General features: G+C 40.5%; 1 protein-coding gene across 5 annotated transcripts in view; it reads left to right on the top strand.

The window, feature by feature from the left end:
* The window catches only part of KCNN3 (potassium calcium-activated channel subfamily N member 3), a 396,953-nt gene that overhangs the window by 139,318 nt on the left and 242,407 nt on the right, over positions 1 to 15,228 (top strand). Inside the window, exon 1 of one of the 5 annotated variants that reach the window (XM_074262169.1) lies at positions 2,356 to 3,158. The exons of the other annotated variants lie outside the window; for them this stretch is intronic. The gene's annotated coding sequence lies outside the window, so the exon portion shown is untranslated. Of the gene's footprint in view, positions 1 to 2,355; positions 3,159 to 15,228 lie in introns of those variants that run through there. 5 annotated transcript variants of the gene reach the window in all.

Genomic DNA, 15,228 nt, shown 5'->3' with positions numbered 1-15,228 from the left:
GTGAGATGTCTGGAAAGAGCCCACACAAAGGATGCCAATCTGTGCCACCATGTGACATGCTGCCCTGTGGGGCTAGATGTATGTAATATGGGGGGTAGAGTGGGTGCCAGAACTGAATTCTGTATCTTCCTTCCTGCTTCTGTCTGCCATCCTCTTCCCTCATCCCTCCTTCCCTGGGGACTTCTAGCTTTTCATCTTGAGAGCTACTGTGCTCTCACCCACCCACCTGCCAAGGTTCGCTGTGGACTCTGTTTCTTTCAGTCTCCTAAGCCCTCCATTCTCCTGCCTGTAATAGGAGAGGAGTCCCAGAAGGGCTAAGACCGCCCAGGCAACTTGACTTTCATGTGAGACCCACTTCATTAAATCCTGCTGTTCCTGGCTTTCCTGAAACCAGTTCTCAATTTACAGACATCTTTTTGCCCAGAAGTCCCCTGGGTCATTATTTCTCAAAATTCTTCCCTGGCTGAGGTGATTGTCTTAGTTAAATACCTCCTACCATTGTAAATAGGCTGAAGGGTCTTTTTTTTTTTAACTATCACCTTAGGGTGAAAGGGTAACAAGAAAGTGGGGGTGTTGCCTTAGTTAAATTGTAGAAAACCTTAGCTTAAAAAGCCAAGGTCTCCCACTGCTTCCAGTTGTTCTGATCTATATCTGGCCACCAGACCCAGATGACTCTGGAGGAGAAAGTGAGGCAGGTGACCTTGCATAGCCCTCTCTCACTTACATCCAATTTATTTGCATGTCATGGCATCCCTTCCCTGAGGAGGGGATGTCCTCTTCCAGAACAAAGGACAAGAAGAAGGTGGGAATTCCTTGTGTGCCTGGAACTCAATTTTGGTTTTCTGAGGGGCTCTGCCCCTTTGGCTTCATAGCATACCTTCTAATTTCCCTTCCCCTTATCCTTTCGCCTCCTTCTTTTTCCCCTTCTGTTTCCCTGCTTCTCTCCCTTGTTTGCAAGAATGAGGTTGATCTTCTGTAACCTGACATGTGGGGGAGGCCACAGGGAATGCCAGTTGGTCTCTTGAGAGCATCATGACCAGCTGAGTGGGTGGGCAGTTGGTTTCTAAGAAAGCTGCTACAGGATTAGGTTGTCTTAGAGACTTATAGAATGCTAGAGCTTGAAGGCACCTTAGTCTGGTGCATCTGCTTGCCTTAAGTGCCTCCTCTTTCAAATCCATCCTCAGTTCTGCTGGCAAAGTGATGTCCCCAATGCCCAGGTCTGACTGTCCACTGCCACCCTGTCCGCCCAGCTTGATTAACCCAGTGTTTCCCTTTCCCCTCTAGGATCAAATGCAAAAATCCTCTGCTTGGCATTCAAAGCCCTTCACAACCCCCTCCCACTTTTCTAGTCTTCTCACCCCTTTTTCCCCATCAGTAGCCTTCCATTCTAATCCATGAAAAAGATCCTCCATTTCTTGGCTCTGGACATTTTCCTCTCCCTCTCTCTTTTTTTGAGGCAATTGGGGTTAAGTGATTATTAACTCAGTGTCAGTCACATAGCTAGAAAGTAGCAAGTGTCTGGTGTCACATTTGAACTCAGGTCCTCCTGACTCTATTCCCTGCAGCATCTAGATGCCCTTCTGGGAATTTTCTCCGGCTGTTCCCAAGACCTGGAACATGCTCCTCCTTCCTCATCTCTGCCTTTGGTTCCCAACTAAATCCCAACCAAGAATTCCCTCTGCTATAGAAAGCTTTCTCAAGCCCCTCTTAATTCCAATGCCTTCCCTCTATTAATTATTTTCTATTCATCCAGTACATAGCTTGTGTGTACATATCTGTTTGCTTCTGTTCTCTTCTTTAGATTACATGCTTTAGATGTAAGGAACTGTCATTTGTCTCTTTTTGTATTCTCAGGACTTAGCACAGTGCCTAGAACACAGAAGATGCTTAATAGATGTTTATTGACTGACTAACAGATAAAGCTACTTAATTCAATTCATTTTAGTCTCACAAACTTTTGTCGAAGTTGTCTTTGTTCAAGACATTGGGGATACAAAAAGACAAAGTCATACTCAAGCAGCTTATAATCTACCATTATAGACTGAGAGATATCCGGACTTGGAGTCAGGAAGATCTGAATTTAAATCCAATCTCCTACATTTACTTACTAGCCATATGAACCTTTCTCAGATTGTTTCTTCAACTGTAAAATGGGGTAATAATAGCATCTATATCCTGGGGTTGTTGTGAGGATCAATTGAGTTAACATATGGCAAGTGATTTGCAGACTGTAAGGTACCACATAAATGCTAACTTTTTTTTTTTTTTTTTTGAGGGGTGGGGGAGAACACTTGTGTGCAGCTAAGTAACAATAGTTAATAGCATAGTCCTTTAAGGTTTGCAGAACATTTTGCAGAACATTTTACATATGCCCCACCCCACACTCTATTGGAAGATATGGAAAATAAGATTCAGAGAATATGAAAGTCATAGAACCTCAGACTCTTGGGGGATTTCCAGAGGCTCTCTCATCAAACCCATTCCTGGATAAGAATCTCCTCCACCACATAATCAACAAATAGCCATTTAGGTTCCAATAGTCATGGAGAACTGATAGGGAAACTATTGCCTCCTTAATCAGCTCATCATATTTTTGAATAGTTTTAGTAATAGTGTGTGGAAAACTGTGTCTGGAGCTAGGAAAACCTGAATTCAAATCCAGCCTCAGAAACTTGACTACCTGTGTATCCTGGGCAAATCTCTTCACCCTGTTTGCCTCAGTTCCTCATGTGTAAAATGAGCTGGAGAAAGAAATGGCAAACTACTTCAATATCTCTGCCAAAAAAACCCAAAATGGGGTCACAAAAACTCAGATATGACTGAAAAATGACTGAAAAGCTATTAGGAAGTTTTTCATGCATCAAGCCAAAATTGATCTCTTTACAATGTCAATTGGCTTCCTAGTTGCATCCTCTGGGGCTAAGTCAAATAAGTTTTATCCCTCTGCCACATGAAAACCTTTCTAATAAACAAAGATAATAACTCTCATGTCACTCTTTTGCATTCTTTTCTCTAGATTGTGTCCCCCTTCCCACTTCCTTCCAGCTCATCTTCATATGGGATCACCATCTTGTTCAGCCTCCTCCAGACACGTTCCAGCCTGTCGGTTTCCTGCATGATATGTAGTACCCGGAATTTAGGGTCATCCCCCAGTTGTGGTGAGGACAGCAAGATTATCACTTCACCAAGTAGCCTTTTATTAATGCAACCTAAGATCAAATTTGTTTCTTTGGCTGTCTGGGCACCACATTGGTTCCTATTACATTTACAATCCAATATAATTTCCAGAGACTTCTCCCATTGCATTTTTGTGCAGGTTTTTAAAAAAATTATTAAAGCTTTTTATTGTCATAACACATGCACGGATAATTTTTCAGCATTGATCCTTGCATAGCCTTGTGTTCCAAATTTTCCCCTCCTTCCCCCAACTCCCTCCCCTAGATGGCAAGTAATCCAATATATGTTATACATGTTAAAATATATGTTATGTCTAATATATGTAAACATATTTGCACAATTTCTTGCTTTGTGCAGGATTTAAAAAAAAAAACAACTCTCGTCTACGACTTGATATTTAATAGGGATAAATGCAAGCTCATTAGGTTGGACCCTCTATTTCACTCTGTCTCGGTCTTTTTGAATCTTGATTCTGTCATGAGTATTCTAGCCATCCCTGCAAGCAGTGTGATTTTTGTTTATTTTATAAATGTGCCATTTCTGCTGCCTTCATCTAAGTCTTTCTAGACCCTCCAGATCTTAGTAGAATGTTGTATACAAAGTATCCCCTTAATAAGTTTCATCTAAGTCACTGACAAAAGATCGAATACATGGGTAACAGACCTGGACCTATGATCTCAGGCTTCTTGAATATTGTCTGGAAATATTCATGTCTCTCCTGTTTTCTGGTTTGTTTTTAGTTGTTTAATTGTTTTTCAGTTGTGTCCAACTCTTTGTAACATCCATTTGGGGTTTTCTTGGCAGAGATACTGGAGAAGTTTGTCATTTTCTCCTCCAGTTCATTTGACAGATGAGGAAACTGAGGCAAACAGGGATTAAATGATTAGGAAATGTGTAAGATCAGATTTAGACTCAGGAAGACTACACCACCTGACTGCCCCTATTTTTTATTGTTAGACAATTACCTTTTTTTCTCTTTTCTTATTGTCAAATTTCCGTTATTTTCAGTTTTGTTATAACCTGCATTTTTTCCTTCACACAGGGGGCTAGATGGAGAACAAATCTCTAGCTAATTTCATCAAAAACCTTAGCATTCTCTGCTAGACCTGGAGGCGGTGGTCTAGAAAGGCTGGATCTCTGACCTCATGGAGTTTCTAGTCTGACAGGCAGGAGAGTGAAGGAGACGCAAAAATGAGTCTGAACAGAAAGGAACGTCTCAGTGACTCTGGGATTCTAGCAGATCTGAACAAACATTCCTTTGACATTGGCAGTGGCTGAGACCCACTCTCATTTACAAGTACTCCGCCCCCTTCATCTCATCTACATCCTCATTTGCATATATCCACAGACATTATGTTTCAACCTTTAATCTTCCTAACAGTATTTGGCTCCCTTTAAACTTGTTATTCCTTCATCTCCTCCTCTTTTCTTCTTTAGTTTTTCCTTCACTCCTCCTTCCCCCCCTTGGATTTTCCTAGCTTCCCACACGATTCCCAGGGAGAGGGACTCCTCATTAATTTCTCCTCCCTGGTGCCTAGTATTCCTGAGCACAAAACTATCTCAAAGGATATGTACTCTCTGCTAGAGAGGCTTTAGGGACCTAGGTCCAAATTCTGACTCTGTTACTGAATAGCTGTGTGGCCACAGGAAAATTACTTTGCCTCTCTGGGCCAGAGGGATCTCCTCTGTAAAATTAGGAAATTGGTACTCAGGGAGTTCAAAGATCCCTTTCAGATCTAAATTTTACCTTTTGCCTCTGTCACTAATTTATTGTGTGATCTTGGGCAAAGCACTTTCCTCTCTGTGTTCTCTTTACTGATACAATTAACACTTGAAAATTTATAAGGCCTTTCTTCACAACTCTTCTTTAAGGCAGGGAGTAGAAGGCTGGGCCTGGAGTTGGGAGAACCTGAGTTCAAATCTAGCCTCAGTCATTTACTAGCTATGTGACCCTGGGCAAATCACTAGACCTCATGTGCCACAGTTTCCTCATTTGTAAAATTAATTGCAGAAGGAAATAGCAAACCATTCCAGATTCTTTGCCAAGAACAACCCATATGGGAGTCACAAAGAGGATGATGTGACTGAAACAATAGCAATATGGATCCTGATTTTACAAGTGAAGAAATTGAGACTAAGAAAAATGAAATAAAATAGTTCATGATCACATAGCTGATTAAGTGTGTCAGGATTTGAACTCAGATTTCCTGGATATAACGCCATGATTTTTCTAGTATATTTCAATACTTCTCAAGATGGACTTAATCTGAGATATAATACCATAGTGACAAGGAAAAGAACATATGCTCATTAAGTGCCTACTGCGTGCCAGGCACTATGCTAAGCATGCTTTATAAATATCATCTCATTTGATCTTCACAATGCTGGTGCTGGTATTATTCCCATTTTACAGTAGAGGAAATTGAGGTGGACAGAGGTGAAGTATGTTTCTGAGGCTGGGGATTTAAATTTCGGCTCAGCATTCTATATACTTTGCTATCTATCTGGTATTTCCAAGATATCGTGACCTTTGAAAGAATAATAGTTTAGAAATTAAAATATTTGGGTTCTAGTCCTGGCTCTGCAATTTACTAAAGTATGTGACTTTGGGCAAATCAGTCACTTCTCTCTCTGGTCCTTATTTCCCTTACCTCTATGTGAGAGAAAGGTAAAATGAGGGCTGTGGATACTAATGATCTCAAAATCCCTTCCAATTTTAATACTAAAAATTCATATTTACATTATACTTTTAAAAACTGAAAAGTATTTCATAGCATATTATTGCATCTGAATATCACAGCAGCCTTTTGATATAGGCAAAAGGTTACTCCCAAATCTATGTATCCAGCCCTAATCTTTCTCCCAAATTAATGCTGGGAACATCCCCCTAAATTTCCTCAAAATATTTCATAAACAACAAGCTCAAAATAAAACGTATTCTACTTCTCCCTAAATTTATTTGCTGTCTAAAATCCCCTTTCTCTGTTGATGATGTCACTCTTCTTCCAAGATCTCGGAATCAGTAACTGCTTTTCCTTCCCCCTTACTACCTGCCCCAATAGCTAAGCAGTTATCAAACCAAGTCTTACCTATTCCATCTCTAAACATCCCTTAATCCATGTCCTTCTCTTCACTCACACATACTCTACCCTACTTCAGATCCTCAGCACCTCTCTCCTGGACTATTTGCAACAAGGTAATTGGTATCCAGGCCTCCAGGCTCTCCCCCCTTAATTCCTCTTCCACGTAGCTGTGTCCAATCATGTCAACTCTCCCCTCAGAAATCTTAAATGCCTCCCCATTGCTTCTGAGATAAAATACAAATGCATCAACTTGGCATTTAACGCTTTCCACAATCTGACTCCCACCTACTTTTTTTTTTTTCAGTTTTATTTCATAGTACATGCCTTCTTGCATTCTCTCTTTCAGTTAAACTGGCCTGCTGGTTGTTCTTCAAATATAAAAGATGCTAGATTTCTCTTTTCTGCTTTTGTTCAAGTAGAGCTCTGGGAATCATCTTCACAGAGATGCGAATTGGTGAGATTATCAAGTGAGAAACATAGAGGGGAAAAAAAGACCCAGGACAGAGTCTGAGGGGACACCCATGGAAACTGGTGACATAGGTGAAGATGATGCAAAGCTGTTTAAGGATAATCAGAGGTACGAGGACTTACAGGGTAGGCAGTGTCTTGAAAACCTAAAAAGAAGACAGACTATAAAGAGAGGAGTTTTTTTATATCTTGCATGTCCCTAGTTATTTATTTACATGTTGGCTCCCCTATTAGAATATATATATATGTGTGTGTGTGTGTGTGTGTGTGTATGTATGTATACCCCCATATATATTTTTGGGGGGGTTTCAGTGCAGTGCTTTACAAATACTTTAAAACCTTGGTTGAATTGAGATTTCATTTTAGAGAAACTGAGGCTGGGAGGGTAGATGATGGGCTCATGGTCAAACCTAGGTCTTCCTGACTCAGAAGTCTAGGTCTCCATCCATTGGGTCACAATGTCCCTCGGAGAGTGGATGCTTGTCTATGCCTGGAATGGATGATTATGTTTCAGAGAATAAATGCCTCCTGCTGGTTTATCTCCTTAAACAGGCTGGATCCATGTCTGAGAGCCCTTTTTGGCTGATGGCTTTCTTTTCCCATCCATGCTCATGCCCTGCACACACGTGTGCTTGTACTCTCATTCACCCACACGAGTACACACACCTACACGTGCTCACTCACAGCCTTTCTCACCCTTTCCTCTGCCACCTCAGAGCTTTGTTCTAGAGAGAATTTAAATTGAATTGTCATCTTGGGAACGACCAGAACCTGCTGATTAAATTACTTTGAGAGCTTGTCTTCTCCCTGGCCCCCCTTTTCTGGCAGCTGGGGAAGCAGCCGCCTTAGATCTTAGCTCTTAGATCGCTGACTCTGTTTCCAGGAGAGAGCTCCTCCTTCCTTCCCTCTCCCTCTCCCTTCCTTCTTTCCCTCTTTCTTCCCCCCACCTTCCCTCATTTCTTCCAGCCTCCTTAGACACTCAGTCACAGGTTCTCATGTAAGCCCTGCTCTCTGCTCACTCCAGCCCCCTTCCTTCAATAAAGACATATAAATGAACATGTACTGCCCCTGGTGCTGATTTGGGGGCTTCTAAATCTTTCTTGTAAGTAATAGTTTTCAGGGGATATAGCAGGCCTATAGGAATCATCTTGTATTAGAAGAAATATTGAATTCAGTCCTTTGTTCACATCACTGGGCCATACTGATTCAAATTCTAGCTATGCCTTTTTGGTTTAAGATGCTTCATAATTCTCATTTGCAATAATATAGATATTTAAAGGCAAAGAATATAATGATGTTAATGATAGTAGCTAGCATTTATATAGGTGTTCCCAAAATCTAAGTCTTTTGGGAAATTCTGTATAAAGTTTTAAGGTTTGTAAAGCACTTTATAAATATCATCTCATTTGATGCTAACTTACAACCTTGGGAAATATCATCACCATTTTATAGATAGGGAAACCAAGGCAAATAGAAATTAAGTGATTTGTGTAGGGTTACACATCTATTAAGTATATAAGGTAGTATTTGATACCAGTGCACTAGCCACTGTATTCCCTCAACTTTATATATCATAAACAATACAAACATTTATTAAATGTTTGCTATTTGCTGAATACTGTGCATATGGTACCAAGAAGAGGTACAAAGTTTAAAAGAGATTCAATCTTTACCCTCATGGATTAAGCATGGCAATCCCCAAATTCTTCCCAAATTCCAAAAAATGGCCTCTCTCTCCAGCCACAGAGCTGCCAGGGGATGGGACCCTGTGAAGACCCTATTCCTTAGTCAACTGCTTGTGGCAACTGTCCAAGGATCTTGGGCCTTTTCAGTACTTACTTCCCCTTGCCTTTTTAATTCTGATCTCTATATACCTTAGACCCTTGAGGATATTTCTAAAGGAAAAGAGTATTTGTTCTTATTGCGATTTTCTTGGGAAAGACACTTGGAGTGGTTTGCCATTTTCTTCTCCAGCTCGTTTTACAGATGAGGGAACTGAGGGACACAGGGTCACAACTAGCAAGCGGTGGAAGCTGATTTTGAACTTAGATCTTTCTGACCCCAGGCCCCGTGTTCTATCTATTGAGCCAGGAGAGAGATTAAGTAACCTACTCTACATCACTCAAGTAATGAGTGATAGAAGTAGCAGGAGAACCTAGCTCCTCTGACTCCAGATCTGGTCTCTGGCTATCTGGGGACTTCAGTGTAGCTTTGGAGTGGATTCACTTTTCCATTCTGCCCCTTGTGCTGAACCAAAAGGGATGGGTTGGCTGTGAGCCTGTCTGTTCAGAGAGGGACTTGATCTGGCAGGATGGAGGGTTTGCCTGGGATGCTGCGGTAGCTGGATGGGTTCCAGGGACCCGTGTGGCAGCAGCCTGGAGTCTCTGGCACCTGGGAAGGCTGCTGGTCTTGGCTTTTGGGAGAAAAGAACTGAACATGTTGGAGTGAAGGGGCATGAGTGGAACTCTTCTCTTTCATAATGGGCTTGGGGGACATGGGAGCAGACAAGGATGGAAAAGGAACATCCCCTCCTGAAGAGCTCCCTCACTCCATTGTAGATTTATATCAAAAAAGGACACTCAGGATCATTGAGTCAGAAGCCTTCCTTTTGAAGTTGAGGGAACTGAGACCTAGACATGTTACTTGTCCAAATTCAGAAAGATAGATAGCTGGGGGAGAGGTAATTTTTTTTTCAATCTTTTGAGATTGTTTTTATGCTTCATTCAGTTCAATTTAATCCAACAAACAGTTTTTAAAACTCTATAACTTATATCATACCCATTTATATATTTTCTCAGCCCCCTAAACAGATTGTGAGATTCTTTAAAGCTACTATGTCTTGTTTTCTTTTTTAATTTTTGGATCCCTAGTATCGTGTAAATGGGAGATAACAAACGTTTGTTGAATTGGAAAAATAAATAAACACTTATTCAATGCCTGTTACCTGCTAGGCATTTATTGGGGGAGAGCAAGCATTTCATAGGATTAAGTATATTTATTATATAGATCATTATACAGGCAATAGATAGCACAGTGGATAGAGTGTTGGATCAGGAGTTAAGAAGATGCAAGTTCAAATCCTGTGTCAGATTCTTATTAGCCCTGTGACCCTGGGCCAATTACTTAATATCTCTCAGCCTCAGTTTCCTGATCTGGAAATATGAGTATATGTAATAATGAGTATAATATGAGTATTCCAGCAGCCAGGATTATTATTATTGGTTTTTTGCTGAGGCAATTGGGGTTAAGTAACTTCTCTAGGGTCACACAGCCAGGAAGTGTTAAATGAATGAGGTCAGATTTGAACTCAGGTACTCCTGACTTCAGGGCTGATGCTCTATCCACTACACCAACTAGTTGCCCCAGCTTCCAGGATTATTATGAGATATTATTATTATTATTATTATTTTATTCATGACAAATGACATTTATGTAGTATGTTAAAATTTGCAAACCACTTTATGTTCAATTCAGTCATTTTTCAGTTGTGTCTGACTGTTTGTTGAATTTTCTTGGCAAAGATATTGGATTGATTTGTCATTTCCTTCTCCAGCTCATTTTACAGATGGGGAAACTGAGGCACACAGGATTAAGTGACTTGCCTAGGATCACATGGCTAGTAAGTGTCTGAGGCTAGACTTGAACTCAGAAAGATGGACCTTCCTGATGCTAAGCCCAGTATCCTATCCTTTCTGGCACTATCTACCTTTCAAAACAACCCGGAGACCCAATTATTATTTTGTCCATTTCAGAGATGAGGAAATTGAGGCTCATAGAGATTAAATGACCTGGGCATGGTTATATTGATAGAAAGATAGGTATAGGGATCAGAGCACTAGAGATGTGAGGCAGGAAGACTTAGGCTAAGTCCCACCCCAGATATATATTAATTGTGTGATCCTGTGTGATCTTCCCCCCTTAATCCTCCTGGGCTTTATTGGTCTCATCTGTAAAATCAGAGGAGTCGACTTAACGGTCTGAGAAGTTACAACGATGGCTTCAGGGCTCCTTGTAAGTTTTGGAGGTGACTCATAATAAGGAGAACCTTAAGATTTGTGGTGCAATTTCCACTGTTATATTATCAGGTCTTCACAATGACGCTCACAAGAAACCTAGCCCAGGGCCAAGCAGTTTAAATGTATCGTAGAGATTTGCCCCCGGGGCTTTTTGAGCTGCATTCATCGTCCTCAGGAGCCCCCACAGCATGACCACCTCATAGACTCCATGCTTAAATCTTGAAAGGTGAGGGTCTTCCTGAGCAGGGTGCTGTGCCCTCAGCTCTTGGGTCTCCCCAAGGTCTCCTCAGAATTTGGGAAGACATTTGTTAATAGTTCTTTACACGGTCCCATCAGGAAGGAGAGGCAGCTAGGAGGTGCAATGGTTAGAGCACCTCTCCTGGGGTGAAGCAGCTGGTTGATCCTGGACAAATCGCTCCTGTTTGCCTCGGTTTCCTCATCTGTAAAATGGGGTAATAATAGGAGCTCCCTCCCAGCATTGTTGTGAGGATCAAATGGAATAATTGTAAAGTGCTTCACATAGTGCCTGGCGCTATATAAATGTTAAGTTATTCTTATTAGAATTCTTAACACAGTGCCTGGAACACAATAAGCACTGTATAAATGTTAAGTTATTATTATAGTGCTTAACAGAATGCCTGAAACACAGTAAGCACTGCATAAATGCTAAGTTATAGTTATTATTATAGCACTTAACACAATTCCCGGAACATAGTAAGCACTAAATAAATGTTAGGCTGCTATTATTATTATTATTATTATTATTATTATTATTATAGTGTTTAGTGTAGTGCCTGGTGCATAATAAGTGCTATATAAATGTTTAGCTATTTATTATTATTGTGCTTAACACAGTACCTAGAACATAGTAAGTTCTAAATAAAGCTACTATTATTTTTATTATTATTATTTTGCTTAGCCCAGTACCTGGAACACAGTAAGTGCTGTATCAATGTTAACTATAAATATTATTAGAGTGCTTAGCACAGTGCCTAGCACATAGTAAGCCCCATGTAAATGTTAGCTATTATTAAACGATGATGATGATGATGTTTAACACAGTCCTGGCACATAGTAAGTTCTATATAAATGTTAGCTATTATTAGCCATTATTATTTAAGACAGTTGCTAAGTACGCCTTGGTGGGAGAGGTTTCCTTATTGGGAGTTCCCTATCCCGATTAAAATCCAGATCTGAAATGACAGCAACAAGAAGATTAATTATGGAATGTTCTAGCAAGGAGGGTTTTTACAGAGGCAGGGGAAAGGACATTGGCTTGGAGTCAGAGAAGATGCATTCAAATCCCATCTCTGCCAGTGTTCATTTCTTGGTAATTGTGTGACTTTGTACAAGTCACTCTCTGGACCTCACTTTTTCATCTGTGAAATGGGAGGCTTGACCTAAGCTTGGCTTTTAAAGTACCTTTCAGCTCTAAGCAATCTCATCTATACTATGTATGTAATAAATAAGGTGCATCAGCTAATTGACAGCAGTTATTGGAATGAAAATCCCGGTCTCTTTCCGTATTTTGGCTGTACTCTACTCAAATAAACTGCTTCTCCTGAGAATTTGGTATTCCCAGAAAGCCTCCCTATTGCTCGGTCTGTCCCTGTTTAGCTTCCGAAATGAAAAACTTTTTTTTTTTTTGGGGGGGTGACCAACAAACCTAGGCAAGCCCCTTTGATTTTGTGTTTTAATCCCAAACAGCAAACCTTTTAACAGCATAAAAACATTTTTGATCTCCAGTCAATTGGTCCCCAAACCCTATCCAAAGTGCACTCAGAATAGAAACTCTCAATAAAATATATTACATTTAAGCCCACATAAACCTGTGAAATTTGTACATTTCTCTTAAAGCATCTATACAAATTCTACAATATTGAAATCACTAACCAGTGACCTTTCAAGAAATACTAGACAAATTACAGGAGATAAATAGGCAAATAGAATATGGGGAACTGGACCATTTCCAGCGGCTTCAGTGCCTGTCATCCTGACCTATGTCTTAGATGGTTCTCATATGCTCTTGCCCATGTAGGGGAACTGGAGGTTAGCCACTGGCCTACTGGCAGTGACCTCTGAGGCACACCTGTCCCAGTGTGGGTTCAGCCGTGAAAGCCAGGGTATGTGCCTGTGACTCCTGGCACCCAAGGGCTGCCAGCTTTTGGGTGCTTGCCCTGCTCAAAACGGTTCCACTGCACTCAGAAAATGAGGGTTGTTTTGTTCGGGACATCAAAACTGCCCAAGCATAAACAGGACCCCTTTTCCCTTCCCCTCCCCATTTCCACCATGTTTATCCCAGAAATCTAAAAAGTCCAGAATGATAGCAGAATAATTAAGTTGAGATTTAACAGGGTAAACCTGTCCTGGATATATTATACTTGTAGTCTTGTATTCAGGTCTAAGGGACCCCCTTTTAGGAAGAATATTGACAAAGTAACACATATCTAAGAGAAATGGGGGATTGGTTGAGAGGACTGGGGGTGCTTTGGGGAAAAGTAAACAGACTTGGGAATGAGGCAGGAGAGAGATTTTTGGAAAATCTGTCATGTGGAAGAGTTATTAGACCTCTCCAAGGGCTAAGGGCATGGATTAATGGAAAGAGCCATGGTGTTAATGTCAGAGGAATCATGTTCAAATTCTTCCTTACTACCATGCAACTTTGGGTAAATCAATTGGGCTTGTGCCCCAATTTCCTCATTTGTAAATGAGATGGATTTAATTTGAGGTCTTATCAAACATTACGCGTACGGGTCTGTGAAATTATAGAGAAGATTTTTGAGTCCGAATAAGGGAAAGTTTCCTAAAAATGAGGGCTGGCCCAAAGTGGGACGGGTTGCTTCAGTGGATAGAAGGCTTTCTAGGCCCTGGAGGTCTTTAGGAAGAAGTTATAGGGCTACTTGTCAGGGGTGGTGTTGGGGAAAGGATTCCTGATCAGGTTTGGCTTTAAAAAAAAATCCAATTTGGAGATTTTGTGATTCTGTTTCTCTGAATGAATCTTCCTAAGAGATTGGGATTTAAGGCATTCTCCTTAAATTCAGTGACTATCTGATGGTGAACTAATTCATGGGTGTTTCTATGTGGATTATCCATTGTATAGGTTTTTTGGTGCAATTTGTGTCCAACCTTGAAACTTCCCTGTTTCCGTCTAATTCGCTACTGGGGCACCTTCTCTCACCACCAGTTGGTGGTGCTCAGAGATTGGGAACTAAGTGTAATATCCAATTAGCTTTATGTAATACAATTTGACAAGCATTTATTAAGTGCCTACAGTTTGCAAGTTGCAGTGCAAATAGTGGACATTGGGAAATGCAAAGACAAAAAAGGAAACAATTTCTTTCCTTGAGGAATTGGTATTATTCTACTAGGAATCACAGAATATTGGAAGGGAGTCCAGAGGCCATCTGGAACAAAAAGAATTGTTTCTAATAGCATAAGAGAACTGATTGTTAAATTTTTAGTGGGAGCATTTACATTTAGGAAATTGGCAAATACTACAAACCAAGGATTAATTTATCATTTTGTTAATTGCCTAGACTTAAGAAAATGATGGAGAAAATTATAGCAATGCAGATAAAACTTTAAAATGTATTTTTTTTTAAGTTTTCAGGGAGCTAGTTGCCAGTATACTACTGAGTCTAGTCTCCTTTACAACATACCTAATTTGCAGTCATCTAGCTTTTGCTGGAAGACCTCTAGAAAATAGGAATCCATTATCTCTCTATTTCACCTTTGGAAGGCTCACAACGTCGGGAAATTTTCCCTTATTAGCAAGCCTGAATGGATCACTGCTCAACTTCCATTTAAGGCTGCTGTGTGGCGACATAGTGACCAGACTGCTGTGCCTAGAGTCAGGATAACTCATCTTCCTGAGTTCGAATCTGACGTCAAACACTTACTAGCTACAAGTCACTTTACCTTATTCACCTCAGTTTTCTTTTTTGTCAAATGAGCTGAAATGGCAAACCACTCCAGTGCTTTTGCCACAGAAACGCAAAATAGGGCCACAAAGAGTCAGACGTGACTGAAAAATGACGAACAACTCCATCCATTACTTCTGGGTCTTCCTCTAATCCTTTTTCTATATGACATCTTGAGATACTTGAAGGCAAACATAACTCTTTTTTCCCTTGTCCAGGCTAAATTGCTGTAGCACTATCTCCAAGTTTTTTAATATCCTGGATGCCCTTCTCTTAATGTCCTTCTGGTTGTCAATGATTTTTTCTAAAATGGGCCAGACATAATATTTTAGAAATTATCTGATGAGGGAAGAATACATCAGGATTGTCACCTCCCTGACCCTAGGTGCTTTATCTCTCTTAATGTAACCTAAAGTTGCATTTAGCTTCCATATTGGGGGAAGGAAATCAGCACTTATTAAGTGTCTACTACATTCTAGGCACTATGTTGAGTACTTCACAAATATTATTTCATTTGATCTTTAGATAACCCTGAGAGATAGCTAATAGAATCTGGGAGATGTT

This window comes from Sminthopsis crassicaudata, chromosome 4 (assembly GCF_048593235.1).
Source record: "Sminthopsis crassicaudata isolate SCR6 chromosome 4, ASM4859323v1, whole genome shotgun sequence".
Classification (NCBI taxonomy): domain Eukaryota; kingdom Metazoa; phylum Chordata; class Mammalia; order Dasyuromorphia; family Dasyuridae; genus Sminthopsis; species Sminthopsis crassicaudata.
The sequence above is the reverse complement of the archived record's forward strand: the minus strand, read 5'-3'. Positions and strand labels throughout refer to the sequence as shown.